Here is a 22,893-nt window from a genome sequence, read left to right as displayed (position 1 = left end):
AGTGGTTGGGGGTATCTAAATTTGAAACACCTTAGAAAAACACTTGGCTTAAATAGAATCGAATTGTGTTTACTAGAATAAAACTCGACGCCAAAGTAGTCTGCGATGCTTGTGGAGCAAAAGGCACCCTAGAAGACCATTGTTTCTTCGGCATCAATGAATGCTGTAGCCCTAGGAAGGGTTGGAGCGAGGCAGGCACACTTGGCTGCCTTTCACCTAGGGGTCTTGTGGGGGCCAGAACACTACCTAGCCAGCATGCTAACAGCAGCTTGTTGTGAGCAAAACCTACTTGGAGTGTTGTATGCCAAGCCCCTGCTACAGGAGGGCTGGCAGGCGGTTTGTGGGAATGTTTAAATCGGGTCGGGTGAGGCTAACTTCAAGCCACCACTGGGGAAGGTGGAGGAAATCTCTAGTTTTCCTAGAACAGACTGAAGCCAGGACAGTACTGTAATGGGTAGTGATTTTCATTGTTTGATCCTTACGCTCGAGGTTTCCTATATGCTGGACATGGTGTTCTTTATGTTGTTGGTGCCTCTTAGTGACCCATTCCAGAGGGTAGCCTCTGTTGTAGCAAAAAAAGAGAAAAAGGTAAATTTATGGAATGAACACACTTGGCATGCCATAGGCTTACACTTTGATCAGTTTGTTAGTCCTTAGATACCACATGACTGATTATTGTTTTAGTAGCTATAAAACCAGATTATCTGTTCTAACTAGTTCTAAACTGCCCCTTAGGGCAGGTGGTGGTGGTGCTAGGGACTTCTAGCACCACCACCACCTGCCCTAAGGGGCAGTTTAGAACTAGTTAGAACAGATAATCTGGTTTTAACTAAGGAGTAATGATAAGGGTACATCTCACAAACCTGAAGAAGAGTGTTTGTTTGTCTTTAAATTGGAGGATCAGTGCTGTCCAACCTTCTGGCACTGTAGTCCCTTTCCTGCACCCCACCCCCATTGACCGCTGACTGGAATCTACCTTGGGAAACTGACTGTGTTTGCTCCTTTTCCCCCTCCTATGTAACATGGCAGGTTGCCTGTGAGTCAGATCGCAGTAACTTTCTAGTATGTAAACAAAGAGTGACTTTAATTGCTCCGAAGCATGCCTGTTTTTCCTTAATGAAAACTGATATGAACAGTACGCGAAACAAAAATCAAAGGCAATGAAACAAAGCAGAGGAAAATTGCACGTAAATAGCTGCCAGGTGCATGGGTATTAATACTGTTTAATCTCTGGTCATTATACAGACCATTGCTACATTCCATTGGTTGAAATGGGTGAGGCAGTTCACAACGATTGCCATATACAGTACCTGCATTTGTATGTTGTATGTGCTTTTTAAAATTCTGGGAATGTCAAGGCTTTCTGAATTTAACTCATCTGTAAAAGTACATTTTCTCTCTTGCAATTTTGTTACTGGTTTCTCTTTTTTTTGTATCTTGTTACACCCAAAATTGCACTTGCAAAAAGCTGGTACAACAGCCAGAATGCACTTTCATTCCATTTTTGTATGCCTTCTTGTACTGCATGTAAGCTGTGGGTGTAACTATCTGTCTGAGCCCCACCCTTGACAGTTCTTTCTCTGTTAAGAACAAAGATGGCCTGATAGATCAAACCAAACATTTATCTAATGCCATCATCCTGTTTTCCCTGAGTGACCAACCAAATACCTTCTGGAAACCAACCAGAAAGACTTGAAGGCAAGAGCCCGCACAACTGATTGTCCCTCAGCAACTGGTATTTCGTGGCATATAGTCTCTGGACTTAGGAATTCCATTTTGGCTATCATAGCCATGGATAGAGCTCTTCTTCAGTCTAATCCAGGCATAGGCAAACTCAAGCCTCCAGATGCTTTGGGACTACAACTCCCACCATCCCTAGCTAACAGGACCAGTGGTCAAGGATGATGGGAATTTTAGTCTCAAAACATCTGGAGGCCTGAGTTTGCCTATGCCTGTTCTAATCCCTTCTTCAAAATAACCAAGAAATACCGTACTATTTTGATGTTTTTATTGTAGCTTTTGTCTGTGCCAAAATGTAGCAACAATAGTGTTCTATTGGGGGTGCAGTGCTGTGCATAATTGTTTGTGCCTGCAGCTCCCAAGACTTAAATAATGCAAACAAAATTGATTACTTTGGAACTCTTGAAAAGGAACTTGAGAAGAAACTAAAGCAGGCAATTTGAATTTACCATTATTGAGCCATCTGTTAGCAAAGTGAGCACCCCATGGGTGGCTGGTTCCCCCAAATAACACCAGGAGCAGCAAACCTACCCTCCAACAGTTCCCTCAGGGTCCAAGGGAGGCTTAGGCCTCTGTTCCTAAGTGGTCCTTGGAGGTGAGGAGAATGAATGTTCTCCCTGATTCTTTCTCCTTCAAATTTTACTAGCGTGAGAAGCATGTGACTTCAACTATGTGAAATGACTGAATGATATATTTATAGGAGGCAAGCCGAGGTGTTCTTTGCACTTCCCCATCTCTTCACAAGCATGAATCTCAGGGTATGAATGCTGATTATGCATTCAAAAATGCCGCGTGGCCCATCCCTACTGGAAGTCAATCTCATAGGTGTTGGTGGAACTTGCTTCAGCAGGAGGATGACTATTCTCACAGCCAAATAGAGATGAACCTGGCAATAACACTGCTTTAGGCCTGTCAGCCAATTAAATCATGTTTAGTTGATTAATCAACTGCCTTTTAACTGAAGGTTGAATCTAGTCATACTCAAAGAGTAGACTCTTTGAAATCAAAGGATTTAAGTTAGTCTTGCTCAACCAATTACAGTGGTCCCTTGACTTACGAACTTAATCCGTTCCGAATGCACATTTGTAGGTCGAAAATTTCATAAGTTGAAAAGCAGATTCCCATAGGAAAAAAAATATTCGGAAAAATTCGTAAGTCAAGGAAACCACATTTAAAAATTTGTAAGTCGAGTAAACCACATTTAAAACCACCAACGGTTTCCGTTCGGATGTGGAAAAATTCATAAGCGTGCGGCCATTTGTCCCGTTCGTAAGTTGAAAACTTCGGATGTCGGGTAATTCGTAAGTCGAGGGACCACTGTACAGAAAGAGTAAGCTGAATGACCCACTCAGCCAAAGGCAACCCAGCAGCCAGATCTTTGACTACCCTCACATTTTTGCCATCCCAGGCAGGTAGGAAAACATCCCTCCTCCCTGAGATGCAGTGGGGCTTATTTCACTTTATTCATTTGCTCATCTTTCCAGGAGGCCCACTGCTACCATTTTAAAGTATCATACCTTGATGCAGTTTATCACACCAGTACATAGCATATGTAGCACAGCCATGAAAAGAAACCTCACAAATTTGTCTAAACTTATATAAAACACAACCCTTTCTGCAATCCAGTTTCAGGCAGCTCTTGTGACTGAGGGTGGAAATCACCCAGGGGTGAGCTAAAACAAGATCACTTCTGGGTGTCCAGAGTAAACTGGAGCAAGCAAGGTGGGGGCTTGTGACAGTTGCCACTCATGAATTCAGAGGCTGGAGTGTGGGTGGTACTTTTTGTCTCCCTTCTCATACAATGGAATAATGTGTTGCTGAAGCGTTTGCAGCAGCAACGGGAGATCTCTGGCTCATGGGCCTAATTATGCCCACCAGGCCATTTAGGGGAAAAACACATCAGCCAGTTAATCACCTGGCATCATATGATTTGAGGTGCTGCACAGGTAAAGTTGAGATGCCAGCTTGAAAAGGAAGACTCAGGAGTGCTCTCTTATGGGTGCTCCTGATTCTCCCTTCCCAACCTCTGTTTGAATTGGGCGATCCGAATCTAGCACCCTTTTCTGTTGCCCTGCATAGCAACAGAAAGTGCCAGGTTCAAAAAGCACCAAACTCAAGCTGACTAATTTCTCTATTTTTAATTTTTATTATCAATTCTGTGCATGTTTTATTTAAATGTATAATCTCCCGCAGCCCTCACTGGAGCAGTGTTTCTGGTTTTAATGTGCAGTGTTCTGGGGGAGAGAGAAGGAAGGAATAATAAATGTATTCAAGATTAGAGTGTCGTTGAAGGTTTTCAGAATATCAGCAAAATTAGTTCTGCCTTAGAAATGACTAGATGTATTTTGGACAAACTGGAGATTGGCATCAGGTTTGCTGCCTAGGTTTTGAAAGAGCAACTCCTGTAAAGGCAGCTGTTATGCATCCCTGGTGGTAGAACATGGAGTGATATGTGATGATTGAAATTAAATGTGGCTTCAGGTTTTAAATATTAGTTCCCAACTTATCCAGGACCAGAGTCCAGAGCCATGGGAGTGACTGATGGGGGTGGGGTCAGACAACCTTAGGAAAATTCCCTGCTAAAAGACTCATTGAATATAATGGACCGTGTGTGAATCTTACGGTAGTTGACTACCACCCTCTGTTTTGTGTGTGTGTTTAAGCAAGGGTGGGAGGAGCCTTCAGCCCGTTCATCTTATTGGGCTCCCATGCAGCTGCTATTTGCTGAAGTTTAATAAAACTGGGATTCTATTTCTGCATCTCTTGTCTGGTCTGCTTTGGCCCTAGGTGTTTTGGGCAGGCTGTAACCAACCATTTGGCAGAGGAGGAGGTACAAAATAGTATGTAGCTAATTATAGGTAAGGTAAAGGTAAAGGGACCCCTGACCATTAGGTCCAATCGTGACCGACTCTGGGGTTGCGGCGCTCATCTCGCGTTATTGGCCGAGGGAGCCGGCATACAGCTTCCAGGTCATGTGGCCAGCATGACAAAGCTGCTTCTGGCGAACCAGAGCAGCACATGGAAACACCGTTTACCTTCCCGCTGTAGCGGTACCTATTTATCTACTTGCACTTTGACGTGCTTTCGAACTGCTAGGTTGGCAGGAGCTGGGACCGAGCAACAGGAGCTCACCCCGTCACAGGGATTTGAACCGCCGACCTGATAGTTTAAGAAAATCAAAATAAAGTTATTTCAGCTGTAATGCTGCACATACTTTCTTTAGACTACGTCCCACTGAGCTCAGTGGGGCTTACTTTTGAGTAGACATGCATAGGATTGGGGTGCTCATTCAATTAGCATTTTAAAGATATTCTAGCATTTTAAAGATATTCCCATTTTAAGATTAATAAGCATAAGTACCAAGAGCTTGTCAAATATCCCAAAGCTTTTGCATGCATTGCACAGGAGCCTGGAAGTAGTTTTTCTTCCTAATGAGCAATTTGGTAGAATACTGCATGTGGGTTTTTGTTTTTGTTTTGGTTATATCTCCTAAAAGTGAAAGGCCTGGTAAAGGCTTACAATGTAACCCTACCCTTATCTATTTAGAAGTAAATCCTACTGAATTTAGTAGGACTTACTCCCATGTAAATGGGATTAGGGTAAGGTTACCAGATTTTTTTTCCAATGAATCCGGGGACACTTTAAATAAATAAATAAATAAATCGTTTGGGATGTTGATGCTGCAGTGATGGCGGTGGCAGAGGGGCGGCCGCTGCCTTGACCTCAACCACCACGTTTCCCCTTCCTCCAAGGCTTCTATCTACTTTCTCAATGAGCCTGGGAAGCCCCTGAGTTGTTGGGTACTTCGGTGGTAGTAGTGGTGGGGAAGCAGTGCGTGGTGGGTCAGGCATGGAAGGCGGAGAAGGAGGGCCAAGAGCGGCAGCGACGGCGAGGCTCGGGCAGCGCGATGCCTCCTTTCCCATCGGAGCAGCCCCAATCCCATTCCTACTTGTGTTCAAGCAGGAGGGGGCGGGGATCCCTCAGCTGGGAAGGGAGGCTTCTCATTGCCTAACTGAGAGATCCCTGCCCCGTTCCTGCTTGCACGCAAGTAGGAGTTGGGAGGCTGCTCCAATAGGCAGCATGAAGCCCCCCTTCACAGCTTAGTAGCTGGGATGAGGGAAGGTGGAGGCAGCCTGGAAGCTGCATCTTATAGCCCCTGCACTATCATCATATGGGGAGTTCCAAGCAGCTCCTGAAGCCAGCCAGAGCCAAATGCTCCAGGCTGCTGAGACTGCATTTCCCGGGAACATTAGATGAAATCCGGGGACATTTCGGGGATGGAATTTGTCTGGGGAATTATTCGCAAATCCAGGGACTGTCCCTGGGAAACGGGGACGTCTGGTAACCCTAGATTAGGGCTGCATCCTTAGTGTTTTTCTTCTTTCAATATGAAAACCCAGCATCAAGGGAAGGGCCTTTGAACAGACAAAGCCTGACCATGGTTAGGGACTTGGGTAAGTTGTGAAATAACATTAAAAAAATGAGTTGGTATTTCATTCCAGTCATTATGTATAATTCCATGTCACACACTGATGACTGTGCATTTCCTCTTACCGGAAGCCTGGACTTAGCTGAGGATGCCTAACTGTCCTTGCTTTACTAGATTTATTAGATATTCAGATACACACCTGCCTTTCCCACCAGCAGTTAGCCTCACCATATGCTGTATGAGTAAACCCTTGAATATGTAAGTACAGTGGTACATCAGTTAACAAACTTAATCCATTCCGGAAGTCCGTTCTTAAACTGAAACCGTTCATAAACTGAGGTGCACTTTCCCTAATGAGACCTCCCACCACTGGTGCCCTTCTACCATTCGGATTCTGTTCTTAAACCGAGGTAAAGCTCTCAAACCAAGACACTATTTCCGGTTTTGCGGAGTTTGTAAACCAAATTGTTCTTAAACCGGACTGTTCTTAAACCGAGGTACCACTGTACTGTGACAGAGGAGCACTGGTCTCCTGCTTCTCTATTTCTGTGAGCAAAGCTGTTATGTACTGAGCTGAATCCTAGAACAATAGGATTCAGAATCAGCGGGAGCTACCCAATCCAACGCCAGGTGGAAGTGAATCCGCAACCTGATTGGCCTGCTGGAGCAGCCAATCAGGCGGCTGGCAGAAGTGAATCTGCTACCTGATTGGCCTGTAGGAGCAGCCAATCAGGCTGCAGGCAAAAGTCAATCCACAATATAATTGGCCCACAGGTGTAGCCCTGAAGTAGCCAATCACGCAAGGCCCATTGTGTAAATAATGTATATAAGCAGATGGTTTTGGGAAAAGAGCCATTCGTCTTCTCTTCTCCTCCTTGATGACTATGAGCTGAATAAAGAGCATGAAATTCACTCTTGACTCCGAGTATATTTCACCGGCGATGAGGATGGGATCCTGCTGAGCTGACCGCCACCACGCACTGCACCGCAGCACCGCCACCTGCTGCACCGCTGCATCGCACCGTGCATCCAGGCTTCAGCTCCAGGACCCAAGGAACCCAGAATGGCAACCGACAGCAGCTTCTCGCCATTCAAACCAGCATCAGGAGACTGGGAAGGGTACGCCGCCCGTTTCAACTTCCTCCTGCAAGCGAAAGAAGTCACCAACGATGCCATGAAGAGGGCGACATTCTTCAGCGTCTGTGGAGAGGAGACGTTTGAAATCGCCCGGGCTCTCCTTGCACCTAGAGATGTCGCTACCGTCTCTTACAAAACAATAATGGAACGGCTGAAGGAGCACTTCTCACCACAGCCCTCGGTGGTAGCTTGCCGAAATGCCTTCTACGCAAAACGGCAAGCCCCGGGGGAAACCATAACTGGGTTTGTGACCTCCCTCCGCCAAGCCGCCCGGTTATGCAACTTCTCAGAATTGGAGAACATGCTTCGTGACCGCCTCGTCGGTGGCCTGAGGGACGAGATGTTGCAACGACGCCTCTACGCCAAAAAAGACCTCACGTTCCAGATTGCTCTGGAGGAAGCCCTGGCAACCGAAGCCGCCGAGAGGTCAACGCAAGAGGCACGACCGGCCCCGCCATCCCAACCGAGGGTCTACCACGAAGACCTCACCGACGAATCCGAATCTGACAGGGAGGAAGTACACCAAGTACAGCGGCGCACTCAAGCAGCACACACACCACAGCAGCCTCGACGAGAAGGAGGGAACTGTGCAAGCTGCGGGGAGAACCACGAGAGGAGGACCTGTCGTTTCCGCAACGCAGAGTGCAGGCAGTGCAGAAAATTGGGACACATCGCCCGGGTGTGTCGGGCTCGACTCACCCGTCGACAAGCATCAGATGACCGACCCAGGAGCCCCAGGTCACATGGCACCATGCACCAAGGCAACTCGACAGAGATCACGGACTACCAGGTATTCCAGTTGCCCCATCCCAGCACAGAGAAAATTTATATAGAGGTACAGATAGAGGGAGCCCCATGCCGCATGGAGCTGGACACGGGTTCAACTCTATCCATAATCTCGGCCCGAACATTAAGGGAACTGTGCCCTAATGGGGGTCCCAAACTAAGGCCGGCCCCATTCACCCTCCGGGACTTCCAGAAACGTAAGGTCCCTACTATGGGGGTGGGGACCTTCAGGGTGCAATATCGAGGGCGAAAGCAACAATTGGACTTGCTGGTAGTTAAGGGCCCCTACGTTAGCTTACTGGGACTGGCATGGTTTGGACCTCTGGGGCTAGCCGTTACCGGGGTGAACCGCACTAGCTTACAAGTGGACGTGGACGCCATATGCAAAGAGTTTCCAGGGGTTTTCGATGGGGCATTGGGACGATATACTGGACCCCCCATTGCCCTACAGCTAGACCCCGCTGTACGACCCATCAGGCACAAGGCCCGCCGGGTCCCGTTTGCCCTGAAACCCCGCATAGACGAGGAATTGGACCGGCTCGTGGAGCAAGGAGTGCTGGAGCCGGTGCCCAACGCCCCCTGGGAAACTCCAATTGTCACACCCGTCAAGCCTAACGGTTCGGTCCGCATCTGTGCAGACTACAAATGCACCATAAACAAGGCTCTCACGGCCCATGCATACCCAGTGCCAGTGGTCAGCCATGTCCTCGCCACCCTGGCTGGGTCAAAAATCTTTGGCAAACTGGACTTGGCCCAAGCGTATCAACAGTTGCCTGTGGACGAAGCCACAGCAGAGGCTCAGACGATTGTGACGCACAGAGGGGCATTCAGAGTAAAGCGGCTGCAATTTGGCGTTAGCGTGGCACCAGGCATATTCCAGAATCTAATGGACTCTCTCCTTAAAGGGATTCCTGGTGTCACCCCCTTCTTCGATGATGTACTGATCGCCGGGCCCACACCAGAGGAATTTGAGGACCGCCTCCGCTCCGTCCTGCACCGTTTCCAGACGGCGGGCCTCAAGGTGAAGCGGGAAAAGTGTTTACTGGGAGTGCCGCAGGTGGACTTTCTGGGATTTAAGGTGGACGCAGAAGGGGTCCATCCAACCGGTGACAAGGTACGGGCCATTTGTGAGGCCCCAGCGCCCAAGAGCAAGCCCGAACTTCAGTCATTCTTGGGACTATTGAACTTTTACCATGCCTTCCTTCCCCATAAGGCAGCGGTAGCGGAGCCCCTACACAGACTCCTAGATAAAAGGGCCCCTTGGGTGTGGGGCCAGCGACAAAGGGCCGCATTCCAGGCAGTCAAGGACTTGCTCGTCTCGAACTCGGTCTTAGCACACTTCGACGAGAGGCTGCCAGTGGTGCTGGCATGCGACGCCTCTCCCTATGGCATCGGCGCTGTCCTGGGACACCAACTCCCGGATGGAAGAGAGGTGCCGGTGGCATACTTCTCCCAGACGCTTGCTGCAGCCGAACGAAACTACTCACAGATTGACAAGGAGGGTCTGGCAATCGTGAAGGGCGTAAAAAAATTCCATGATTTCTTGTACGGGCGGCCCTTTACCATAGTGACTGACCACAAGCCGTTGCTTGGCCTGTTTGCCCCTGAGAAGCAGACCCCCCAAGTGTTGTCTCCACGTGTCCTCAGGTGGTCAATTTTCCTTGCCGGCTACCAGTATGCACTAATCCACCGCCCTGGGAAGGCGATGGGCCACGCAGACGCCCTCAGCAGGCTACCACTACCAGAAACAGGCCCCGACCCAGCGCCTGCGCAAGAGGTTATGACCCTGGAGCTGCTTCCCGACCGACCCATTCAGGCACAAGAAGTTGCGCACCATTCCACAAAAGATAGGGTCATCTCCCGGGTCCTGGACTGGGTGTGGCGAGGATGGCCCAGCAGCAGCCCCGGGCCAGAATTCGCTGGCTACACAAACCGCAAACATGAACTGTCGGCCCACAAGGGGTGCCTGTTATGGGGAAGCAGGGTTGTTGTTCCCCAGCCCCTCCGCAAAAGGGTCCTCACAGCCCTACACGAGACACACCCAGGGGTAGTGAGGATGAAGGCCCTTGCCAGGAGTTATGTGTGGTGGCCGGGGATTGACAGAGAGATAGAGGCCTGGGTCCAACACTGCCAGACCTGCCAAGAATCCCGCCCGGATCCCCCAAGGGCCCCAGTCCAGCCCTGGGAGTCCGCCCGACATCCATGGTCACGCTTGCACGTGGACTTCGCTGGCCCCTTCCAGGGAAAAACATTCTTCATAGTGGTGGATTCCTACACCAAATGGCTGGAGGTCGCACTGGTACCATCCACTTCTACGGCGGCAGCCATCCGGGTACTACGTAAGCTGTTTGCGACCCACGGGCTCCCTGACACCCTCGTCTCGGACAATGGAACCGCATTCACGTCAGAGGAGTTCCAGACCTTCACAGCGCAGAACGCCATCCGCCACATCCGCTCAGCACCATTCCACCCTGCCACCAATGGCCAAGCGGAGCGCATGGTGCGGACCACCAAGGACAGCCTCCGCCGCATGACACAAGGGGACTGGGAATACCGCCTTGCCGCATTTCTTCTAGCACAGCACAGCACCCCAAGCACAACGACGGGCCGGAGCCCAGCTGAATTACTAATGGGCCGGCGCCTTGCAACTAGACTGGACCGACTTCACCCCGACAGAGCTCAGGATGAGGTAGTGGTGGGGAAAGGCAGGAACCCCCGGACATTTGTGGCCCAGGACCCAGTGTATGCAAAGAATTTTGGGGCAGGCCCAGCATGGGTACCCGCCACAGTCACCAAGGTGACCGGTCCCGTGTCGTACGAGGTACTAACGGAAGGGGGGCAATGTTGGCGCCGCCACTGCGACCAGATACGGCGACGATTCCCAGGAGGAACCCGGGAGGAGAGCGGGACAGAGGGGTCCCAAGGGGACAGCAGGGCAGTGAGGCCTGTAGAGCGAGAGGGGTGGGCAGAGGAAGCAGAAGCAGTAGGCACAGAGGGGCGCCCCGAGGCTGGAAGGACACCGGAACCAGAGCTACAACCTAGTGGTTCAGTGGCGCCAGACCAGACAGCCCCGGCACAGCCAGCAGCCTCGGAACACGAGCCAGAACCAGAACCCCTGACCAAGGAACACCCCAGGCCACAACGCACACGGAGGCGGCCAGCAGACCTTGGGGACTACGAATGCAACTTCCCGGGCAGGACTGGAACTTAGAGGGGAGGGGTGTTATGTACTGAGCTGAATCCTAGAACAATAGGATTCAGAATCAGCGGGAGCTACCCAATCCAACGCCAGGTGGAAGTGAATCCGCAACCTGATTGGCCTGCTGGAGCAGCCAATCAGGCGGCTGGCAGAAGTGAATCTGCTACCTGATTGGCCTGTAGGAGCAGCCAATCAGGCTGCAGGCAAAAGTCAATCCACAATATAATTGGCCCACAGGTGTAGCCCTGAAGTAGCCAATCACGCAAGGCCCATTGTGTAAATAATGTATATAAGCAGATGGTTTTGGGAAAAGAGCCATTCGTCTTCTCTTCTCCTCCTTGATGACTATGAGCTGAATAAAGAGCATGAAATTCACTCTTGACTCCGAGTATATTTCAAAAGCCCTCGCAGCTTCCCCACCCAACTGGCTATCTCACAGGAGAAAGATTAAAATTGTCTGATGGGAAGTTGGGAAAATCTGGGTCTTAATTTAAACCCTAAATGATTCCTCAGCCTGTCACCTTCCTCTGACAAAGCATCTCCCATTTATCTGTAAAATGTGACTTGAGGTCTGATTGGTCATTGGCTAGGAATCCCATGAAAAGGCGACACTAGGATCATTCCCTTTGTTCTTGCTTCCCCACCTCGGGGCCTGTGACCTTTCTGCGCCAGGGCCACACAGCATTTTGCTATGCACTGGGAAGCTGACCACATTGCAGCTTACTCATAAGCAACTAGAAATACGGTGCTAACTGGTTAGATCAGTTAGGGGCTTGAGCCACTGGGCTCTCATTTTGTTTACAGTATTCTGTTGAACATTTGCCTACTCCCCTCTTTCTTCTATTCTTAATACTTTCATAACTTGACCACTGAAGTGTGTGCATTTGCCAATCTCAGGTTTCTAGTCATCCCCATGCGCTCAGACTGCTTGGAATTAATGCTACAAGGAATTTAGGATCAGAGCTCTTATAGACTAGTACATTAATCTATCCTTGGGAGACACCAGGAGCAGGGGATTGGCTGGAGGCACAAGATTCATTGGTCCGGGAACCCAGGACCTAATAGTTAATGGGGCATCTCCAGATCCCTCCTTGTTTGGGGTGGTGGGAAAGGCTGTAGATTGAAATAGGTGGTGGCAACTATCGCATAAATCAAGAAGGCATAACTGGCTCCCTACTGGGCTGTTGAATACCCACATACAAGGAAGGGGATCTGTTACATAGTGCTACTTCATATTCTTGATCATGAGGTCAGTTTCTGTAGAGCTAAGAACATAGGAAGACCCCTGCTGGATCAGTCTGAAGGTCCATCTACTCCAACATCCTGTTATCTCAGTGATGGTGCCTGTTGGAAAGTCTACAAGCAAGACATGAGCACTAGAGCAATCTCTGCACTCATATTCCTCAGTGATGGGTATTCAGAGACATGGAGGTAGCATACAGCTTTCATGGCTGTTTGCCACGGGTCGCCTTATCCTCCATGCATTTATCAAATCACCCTTTTAAGGCTGGTTGCAGCCATCACCATATCTTGTGAAAGTCAGTTCCATCCTCTAATTATCTGTTGTACTTTATTTCGCTGTCCTGAAATTTCCAACGTGCAGCTTCATTGAGTTGCCCAAGGTTCTAGGAATATATCAGAGCAAGGAAAGCAAGTTAGAAAATTGTTGCCAAACGTCAGGCTTATTAGCGGGTGGCGCTGTGGGTTAAACCACAGAGCCTAGGGCTTGCCGATCAGAAGGTCAGCGGTTCGAATCCCCGCGACGGGGTGAGCTCCCGTTGCTCGGTCCCTGCCAACCTAGCAGTTCGAAAGCATGTCAAAGTGCAAGTAGATAAATAGGTACCGCTCTGGCAGGAAGGTAAACAGTGTTTCTGTGTGCTGCTCTGGTTTGCCAGAAGTGGTTTAGTCATGCTGGCCACATGACCCAGAAGCTGTACGCCGGCTCCCTCGGCCAGTAAAGCGAGATGAGCACCGCAACCCCAGAGTCGTCTGGGACTGGACCTAATGGTCAGGGGTCCCTTTACCTTTACCCTTACCCCTGCAATGCTTCATCAGCTCCCTTACCTGTTCACCCCTTTCCACAAATAGCCAGGCTTGTCTTTCAGTTGGAGTTGTGTTTTTTTTCTGGTCATCTTTTTTGATTGGCTGCTTGTCCCACCTGCTTCACCTACCTGCTTCTCAGCTCTCTTCCAGAAGCGTCTCTGCCTTGTGTAAATGCTTCTCCTACATAAACTGACATTTTACTTCCTTCACATAATTTGCTACTCAATTGGAACCTGCAGAAGATAAATGATAGCAATTTATTTTCCAGGTAATGTGCCATTTTCCAAGCCATAATCCCAGCTACTTCCCTCTTGGAACTATGTACAGTATATCGCTGTATATTTACACTGCACCACCCTCTTCTGCTTTTTGAGATGACTCAGGTCCATATACCTCAATTAAAATTATTACATTCTGTAGAAATCCTTATCTTCATGTATAAAAGAAGCAGGAGGTCCTGGACACTATACTCAGTTTTGCAGTGTGTGCTGCTTTTGGCTGCCAAACATCCTGTAAAACTGGATTTGGCTTGCTGTCCTAAAGTTTTAGGAATCTCTTCAGACAAGCCACACTGCAACTTCCAAAATCTAAATAGGTATGAGTCTTGGAGCCTCAGGGGACTGAAAATCCCCTGGTAATTTATTTTAAATAATACAGGTATATCCTAATTTACATCATTTTTCTGCATAGATGTCAATCAGCAGTACTGTAGTGCTGATGTAACTTTCATGCTTTATAATTTTGTATTGCTGGCACATCCTTCCTAACACTTAAGTGCTGCTGCAGCTAGTCTTTGGATCAGGTGTTTTGGCATAAAGAAGCTAAACTGAAAAGGCTGCCAATCACCGTTGCTATACACGCAATGTTTTAGAATTTGCAAGTCTTTGACTTTGTAATGAAGAACAGCCATATAGTGGCTGCTTTTAAATCCAGGCACATGAGTGCTGCTCCTTGTGGGTGAGCATCACGTGTGGTCCCCATTGTGTACCACGTTATTGCAAGACATAAAGGTGTGTAGTGGCCTGTAAGGCAAAGTGTTACAAATAACTGATGTTCCAATACTGGACATTCTGCATGAGACACCAGTTTAAAATGCTCTCTGTGTAATGTGTCTGCTTATCATTTACATCCACACTCAGAGCTTACGTATGAAAAGGTATGGAGCCATAGCAAACCGGAGAATGGATCTTGCTGAATTCACTCTGTTGTGGCCTGTCATGGACAATAGCAAGAACAGCCTAATTAGCACTTTTCTTTGTTTTACATATGTGCAACTATTGCCTCCTTAATGAGGCACTGTCCTTTCCAGGATAATGTTTTATTGTTTGAGCTGAAGCCCCATAGCAATGAATGAACAATACAGATGACCAACTTAGCAACTGGCAAACTTGCACAAGTTCACCTGTTTTTAAATGTGTGCTGAAGTGCAATAATGGTTGGCTTGGTCTGCGGTAAATGTTGCTTCACCAGTAGATACTTACACATTCTGTGATATATCCACCTCTTCCACCTAGCCACCTGGTTGCACATCATAGAGGTGTAACTTCCGTTTCTCACTTTATAAAAAAAATAAAAATCCATCCTCAAACACATTGTAGCCATCCTACCAATATGGAGTTAAATTTAGAACCTTTTGTCTCCACATTTAGATTTTTCTTTTCAGTTCCTTTCAGTTTCTGCCCTGTGTATTCCTGCAACAAATAGTCATTTTTCCTTAAGCCCTATTCAGATGTTTAGTTGAATGCATCAGGGCCTAAAGAGTGTGCATGGCTGCCTCTTCTCTAAACCTTTCTTTAGACTGGATGCCTGAAGGGAGAATCCCGCTGGTATATTCAACAGACACTGGTTCTAATGCTGTGGAGATTGGGAGTGGAGATTGGGATAGGAGCAACTCATGCTGTTTGGGGGCAGTGTACACAGTCCAGCACATAGGTGCCAACTCTGTGAGGTCCTGGTCTCTTTGGTCCTTCAATAAAATATTTAGGGGGAGCCGACCCCCCCCTATTTTCCACGTTGGTACCTCCTAGCTGGACACCACCCTCTTTTACAGGCTTGCATCCTCATGGTGAAGGAAGGTGGTGTGGAGAGAGGGGAGAAGTGAGGAGAGGCACCCCACCTCCAATGTTTTCTTCATGTTGGCATCTATGACTAGCATCTTGTGCACCTATTCACCACAAACCCCTTGCTAAGTTCTTCTGGTAGAGACAAGAAAAGGGTGATTCTGACCTTTGTAAAACCCAGTTTGCCAATATCTCAAGGTAGTGCATGCATTATACACACACACACACACACACCACTGTGCTCGCACACGTTTTCAAAGTTGTTGCTACAGAGATGAAATGGCATACCTTCGATCTCTTCAATTAAATGAAGAAGCGGTTTAGAGAGGAAACACGTATAGAAAGAAAATTCTGGAAATTAGTGCTAGGAGAAAGTGAAGAATCAACCTGATGAGGAGAGCAGGTGGGTGAACACACAATAAATGAAACTTAAAATGTTGATTTTCGCCTTTTACAGGCCGCTGGTTTCAGCGGCTGAGTGGCGGTTTATGTGTACATGAAGTAAAACTGGAAAAACCAGTAGCTTGGAGGATTTGTAACCGACAGGGGCCTAGGCTATCTAACATTGTGAGGCTCAGCTGAGTTGGAAAAGCCACTTTTAATCCATAAATGGTTGCCCAGGGGTTTCTGAGGATGTGTGTGGAGAAATGAGTATAGTGGATGCCCTAGATAAGTTTTGTACTATGTGGCCCAGGAAGTCCTAATCCTGCATCAGAATATTTTCCCACTAGCAAAGCAAGAGAGGAGGGGACACAGGTCAGTACTAAAGTACAAGCTTTGTGTGAAACAAGTATCCGGGTTTAGTCCCAGGCATCTGGGCTGGGAAGGAGTTGTGCCAGCCAGGATAGAGAATCCCTGCTTGCTTGGACCAGCAGTTTTATTTGCTGTAAAGCAGCATTCCGTGAACTTGCTATTGTGCCATCTCAGACAGGGAAGTTAATGAAGAGATCTGATTCTGATAATCGAGGGATGAGGAGAGTTGCCAGCAGAAGTACAGTGAAACCAGAAGATTGCAAACAAGATTGGGCTTCTAACACAGTTCCAGGAAACGGACCACTTATGCTTCATAATAGGCATGTGTCTAATCTTCTCACAGAATGTCTGCATGCCTCTTAAAGACAGATTGAATTGCTCATTTAAAAAAGCATAATGTTCTGAGGAAATAGTACTTGTTTGTATGGTCATCAGTGACAAAACCACTTATAAAATGGTATTGAGAGGCACTGCAAACAGCAGAGATACTGTGGGCATGAGGGAGAAGGAAGTGGAGTTGGAATGGCAGGTACACTCCCAGTGCCAGATTGCAGCCTTGTGATTGCTTCCTGGTTCAGAATGCCTGGAGGAGGAGTACATGGCGGGTCCAGATAAGAGCTCCTTGTTCTTCCTTAGCTGCTTTTACAACCTGTTCCTTACAGAGGCAGCTGGACGGCTTTTAAGATTGGCCTGTATTTCAACTATGCTTCAGTTATTATTATTTAGTACAAGGTTCTGGGTCCAGCTTTCTGGAGGTAGAATTATTCTGAGTGCATTGGAAGAATGCTGCAGTTTCCTGAAAATACCCCTTTCCACATTTGCGATAAACTTAGCATTCCTTACAGCAGCTAAGTGACCTTTACTGGTATGAAAGCACTTTCTGCTTAAAAGGGTCTCTGTACTATTGATTGATCATCGCAGGTGGGAGAAAGCAGGGATTGAGAACATGGGAAGCTGCTTTATACCAACCAACTCAGACCACTGTTCCATCCAGCTCAGAGTCATCTACGTTGTATACCAGGGGAAGGTAGTCATTAGTCTTGCAGGATCTACCATATTATTGTACTAGAACTCTTGAGATCCCCCAACCCAGAGCCAGGTGCAAAATAAATTTAGCTAAGGGCTTATCCACTTCCTCTTGTCCCACTGCTTTCCGCTGGGAAAAAATGCTCTTTTGTGCTCAGTCAGAGCAAATGGCACTCAGGTTTTCCGTGAACTGCCATTTGTGCCAGTTTAAAGCTAAAGAGCAGGTTTTTCTTGGGAAATGAGCGGGGCAAGGGGAAACTTGCTTGGACCCATGCTTTCTAGGCATGGGGCAAGCAGAAGTGTGGACAACCCCTAAGAATTAGGGACAGAGTGCCCCTTAACATATGTTCAGCCTAGATTTCCCTGCAGGCTTTCTTTATTTCAGCAGCCTAATTTAGGATTTGTGTGTGTGTGTGTGATATTTTATTTTATTCATTTTTTATTTATACCCCACCCATCTGGCTAGGTTGCCCCACCTATTTTTGGTGTTGCTATTACTAGGCAGTTGGAATCCCTTACCACGCTCCTGGAAATCACCCAGGGATCTGCCAGTAGTTTCCAATCTACTGCCACACCTGCTTGATACTGTCTGGTGGGGTTTCAGACAGAAGTCTTTCCCAGCTCTGCTTGGAGACACTGGGAGGTTTTTTTTTTAAAAGCAACTGCACCAATTCCCCATTGTACCCCCCACACCGAAAAAGCAATGGCTTTACACCCTGCATGCACAAAGCATGCTTTACACCCTGTATCAATTGCAGTTTCTCCATAGGAGACACTAGTTCTTATCTACCATATAGTGATGGTTCATTTATGAGTCTGCCTTAGTTTGGTGACAGGTGCAAAAACAGGAATATTTTAAGAGTAGCTACAAGGATAAAAGAAAGTGTTACCTGCCAAAAGATAAAAGTGAAGAAGAGGTGGTTCCCACCCAAAAGATGATGTTTTAATCTGGTTTGGGCAGTTTATTTTAAGTATGGAAATTGAGCACATTCTACCCTGATACAATTTGGGTACATGCTGTCCCTGACGTTTCATGTCAATTAACTGCTTAATACACACTTATGCCTCACATGTCTAATTTCCCCTTTTTTCAAACTTCACATGATCAGTTTTCTAATGGTACAGTTTCCCCCCAACTCCTCATTTCTGTCCAACCGTACACTGAAGAAAAGGCTTTGACATAGGGGGTTAAATCTGGGACGTTTTGTATGCAGAACATAGAGTCAAACAATAGCCCTTCCCCATTGTGTTAGACCAAGTGTGTGTGTGTGTGTGTGTGTGTGTGTGTGTGTGTGTGTGTGTTAAAATTTATCTACCATTTATTTTCTACAGAAGAAAAGTATATTTTCTTTACATGACTGTTATTTGTTTTGCATAATATACCCCTCATTTGTGTTTTATTTTATTTTTTTCATATTTAGTAAATGTTCTTGTTTGGAAAGGTGGTTTGTCAGTAGAATTCTTTTTATTCCTCCCCACTTTTTCTGACTTACCTGCTATTCATTGCACTTGGGTAGGTTATCCTTACAATGTGCCAAATAAAGAACAGCTCAGACAAGTGCCAGGAGCAAATGTCAGTCTCTTGCCAAGGAAAATAAATGGATATGTACAGTAAGCTTATGTCCAGGAGAATTCTCATGAATCGCACAGAAGTTCTTGCTCATTAAAAGTGGAATTTCCTTAATAGCCTGGAAATGTCAAACTCTGTGCTAAACTATTGCTCTTGAGTGATGGGTGTGCACGCATACATGCAAATAAAGGGATGGTGAACAGACAGAATCATCTATGCCTTACAGAAAATGGTAAGGCAATGACCAAGTTCAGATGTAACATTAGGCTATGGTTTAACACTGCATGAATCAGCCTCCCCTCTTCCTGACCAACTCTATTCCTCCCATACATCCAAGAACATGAGTCCAGAGGCTGTTCCTTTTTTGTAAACTCTGACTTCCCTTGCTTATCTGAAGCAGGAATAATGTTTTCTCACTAACTGCGCTTAGTTTCCAAACAAGTCAGCTTCAAATTGTGAGTTATGAAGCTGTCTTGATTTTACATAAAAACCCTAACCATAGTTAGTGCTAAACTACTATTCTCAGTTTTGACAACGCAGGAAGTCATAGTTTACTAAAAGCAAAGCAGGAGCTTACATGTTCCTTCTATTAGCCGTGGGTAGGTGGGGAGAGCCCTGAAGGAAGCTAAATTTATTCACATTGCTTTTAAACACTGGTTTAGCGTAACATCCAGACACGAATGAATATATGTGAGCTGCTAATGGCTTGTCCTTCAGTGTTTTGCCAGGTAAAAAGATACAGTTCTCTGCAATGGAAAAAAGCACAGGTTGCAATCTCAGTTGGGTGTTTAAGTGACAGAATGCATGAAACTGAGTTCTTGACTTTGTATTCCCACATTTTTTTACATTCAACAAACACAGGTTTAAAAGCATTGTAGGCTGCTCTAGCTCCCTATCTAATTCAAAATGTTGAATGCTGCTGCATATAAGACTGAAGCAAAAATTAAACCAACCCCCCCCCCCAGCATTCAAGGAGGCAAATTGATAGGTCTGGAGGATATTCTGGCAATAGCTTGAATTAGGCACACAGAGTGAAGGGTGGGAGGGAAGGCACTGTACCCATTAAACAAGCGCAGGTGGTTGGGATGCAGCGGTGCATCTCACCCAGCATCATTAACCGTGACTGGGAATTGCTCTCCCACAGAGGCCTTTCTCGGTCTTGGGGCGGCATTTTTGCAAAGCAAGTGCTCAGCAGCTGAGCCTCTGCAGGGTAGGTTCCGTTAAAATACAGTGGATCCAGCCTGAAAGCTCAGCTTGTAGCTGCTACACTTGAGACCTCTTGGACTTGACTTTCATTACAGAAAAGTAGCACTTGTTGCCCTTCTGAACTCCATCTGGAATTGTACTTACTACGTCATTTTTCCTCCTTCAAGAATTTTACTATCCCAGTGAACTGTTTTAAAAATAGTGACAGCTGGCTACCGGGAATTGCTTGCATAGGCTGAAAGAGAGCAAAGCACTGCCCTGTTCTCTGCTTCAACCAGTAATGAGAATTCTGTGCCACTGTGCATACAGATAAGGGCAGGGATCTGGGCCAAATCTCTTGGGCTGAGCCCAAACTATTGCCTTTTGTTCCATGTTAGTTTGTTTTTGTCCTTTTCCATTCTTGTATTTCTCTTCACATGTTTGCAGGGTACACGTGCAGACATCAGTACAGGGATGGAAAGGGGCACGAGACATGACAAGGAGGGAAGCTTCCATTGATGCCAGTAGCACTTTCCCTCCTGGTTCAAATACAGTGGTACCTCGGGTTACAGGCGCTTCAGGTTACAGACTCTGCTAACCCAGAAATAGTACCTCGGGTTAAGAACTTCGCCCCAGGATGAGAACAGAAATCATGTTCCGGCGGCGGAGCAGCAGCAGCAGGAGGCCCCATTAGCTAAAGTGGTACCTCAGGTTAAGAACAGTTTCAGGTTAAGAATGAATTAAGTTCTTAACTTGAGACACCACTGTAGCAGCTTTGGGGGAGGGGGCAAGAAAGATCTTTGCCAGGAACATGGCTGACAGACACTGTTAACTACCCCTTGGTACAGGGTCCAAATCTTGATCCCCCTCGGCCACAACTTACTGGAAAGCTAGGCACATTAATTTCAACCACCCATTTACAGTGGTACCTCGGGTTACAAACGCTTCAGGTTAAACGCTTCAGGTTACAAACTCCGCTAACCCAGAAATAATACCTCAGGTTAAGAACTTTGCTTCGGGATGAGAACAGAAATCGTGCTCCAGCGGCGCGGCGGCAGCAGGAGGCCCCATTAGCTAAAGTGGTGCTTCAGGTTAAGAACAGTTTCAGGTTAAGAACGGACCCCAGGAACAAATTAAGTTCTTAACCAGAGGTACCACTGTAACATGTTTCCAACATTGCTGACCATAGTTTGAAGCGCCACCTCCAAGTGTCATTCTGCCCATCCTTATATGGAGGGTGATGTTTAGCCCCATTGAATGCCTGTGATTTGGAAGACTGGGGGTTCCACTCAGCATTGTTCCATGAGCAGGTGTACAGTCCACTTACACCAGACAGAGCAAGTACTGAAAAAGTGTGTGTGTTTTTGTCAGGGTCATGCATAGTTTTGTTTCTGACTGCACACCAGATTTTGCATGGCTCTGCTCCTGAGTAGTTCACTCTCTAGGTTCAGCCTCTGTCCCTCTTCCTTCTTGAACACATTCATTAACCTCTTTCTATTATGTGTGTTGTGATGGTAGATGTGATGAAACTAAAATGAAGCCAAGTACATAATCTCCAACACTTTTTTGTTGTGGGGGTGGGGAGCAGAGAACTGAAATACTCCCTGCAGAAGTTTTACATGGCAAAAGTTTTGCAGTCTTTGATGGTGCACATACCGTATTTGTATTTGGTTGAGGAAAATACTGGTGCTTTTTAAAAGCACAAAACCCGTAGCATTTTCTCCTGTATTAAAATGCATTTTCTTCCAAAGTCTGATAGTTCTTCTGTGATCAAGTGGCATATACTGTTCTAGAATAAAATGTGTGTGGCTGCACCTTTCTGTAAAAAATGGATGTGCTGAGAAAGATCAAGGGGTTTCAAAAACCTTCCCTGTCAAATAGTCTTAATATAATAACTCATGTCTTACCTTTTCCCTTCCCTGATATTCAAGTGCTGTGAAACTTCAAAGGCTTGGCTTGTTTTCAATTGCTATTGAACCACTGGCTGTTCATCAACCTAGGAACAAAATCACTTTTTACACACTAGCTAGATCTAATTTAAATGGTGTTTGAGAAAGGCTCTATATTTTCATGAGCCCTTTGTCTCTTATTAGTTTAAGAAAATGCTAATACAGTGCCAAAACGTTGTTTAACATGTCACAAAACCCCAAAGCTTGTTCTGCAACAAAGCCAAATAAGCCTTCTGAATTTAAGTTAAGGAGAAGGAAAAATATATCATGTTTGCACTCTAAGTGAAGGTGCTGAAGAACTAAACTTTTTCCTTGAACAAGTTCAGCAAAATCCTTTGATTTACTTATTTTTCCCCCTTTTGCTCTGTGTAAAAGAAGCGCAGGACCCTCTCATGCTTGTTTATAGCCTTGCCAACAGAGTTGGAAAGGAGTGCCTGGCCTTTGCCAATGAAGAGTTCACCTGGGTGTGAGGATGAGTACCTCTTCTATGTAGAGAGCACTGATCTTGGGGAGGGCAAGAGTGTTGGGGCAAGACGGTTCAAATAAGACACAGTATTTATGTACTATGAAAGGCGTGGAGGAGACATGGTAGGCAGCTGCAACGGTTATACATTACAGCAAGGGTTTTTCTTTAACTTGCTTACCTGCGCAGGGTGCTGTGTCCTTGCATCTCCAGTTGTGGGAGCGGAAGGTAACTTGGCATTTGGCTCCAAGGTGAGATCCTGTACCAGATATGGTTCTGGGAAGAGAAGTTTCAGCAATATCCTTGTGTTTTGTGTGAGTGTTCTGGAGAGAAGCTGTGTTGATGCAAAGTGGCTCCTTTCGTGACAGGAAACAAGGGGGGGGACCTGCATGTGAGCATCAAATGTGAGCTACCCGAGGCCAGAGAGATACAGGCCCATGCCATGTGCCCATGTAGCCTTTCTGTGTAGGGGATTTAGATACTGCTGGTGTATCAGGTGGGGTGCTGGCTGAGGGCCCAAGAGATCAGAGGGGGGCCTCACTGGCCCCACCCG

At 46.8% G+C, this 22,893-nt stretch overlaps 1 protein-coding gene across 2 annotated transcripts in view; it reads left to right on the top strand.

The window, feature by feature from the left end:
- The window catches only part of ELAPOR1 (endosome-lysosome associated apoptosis and autophagy regulator 1), a 62,413-nt gene that overhangs the window by 369 nt on the left and 39,151 nt on the right, over positions 1-22,893 (top strand). The gene's annotated exons all lie outside the window — the stretch shown is intronic.

The sequence above is a fragment of the Zootoca vivipara genome, chromosome 7, assembly GCF_963506605.1.
Source record: "Zootoca vivipara chromosome 7, rZooViv1.1, whole genome shotgun sequence".
Lineage (NCBI taxonomy): Eukaryota > Metazoa > Chordata > Lepidosauria > Squamata > Lacertidae > Zootoca > Zootoca vivipara.
This window is presented reverse-complemented; position numbering and strand designations above follow the sequence as displayed.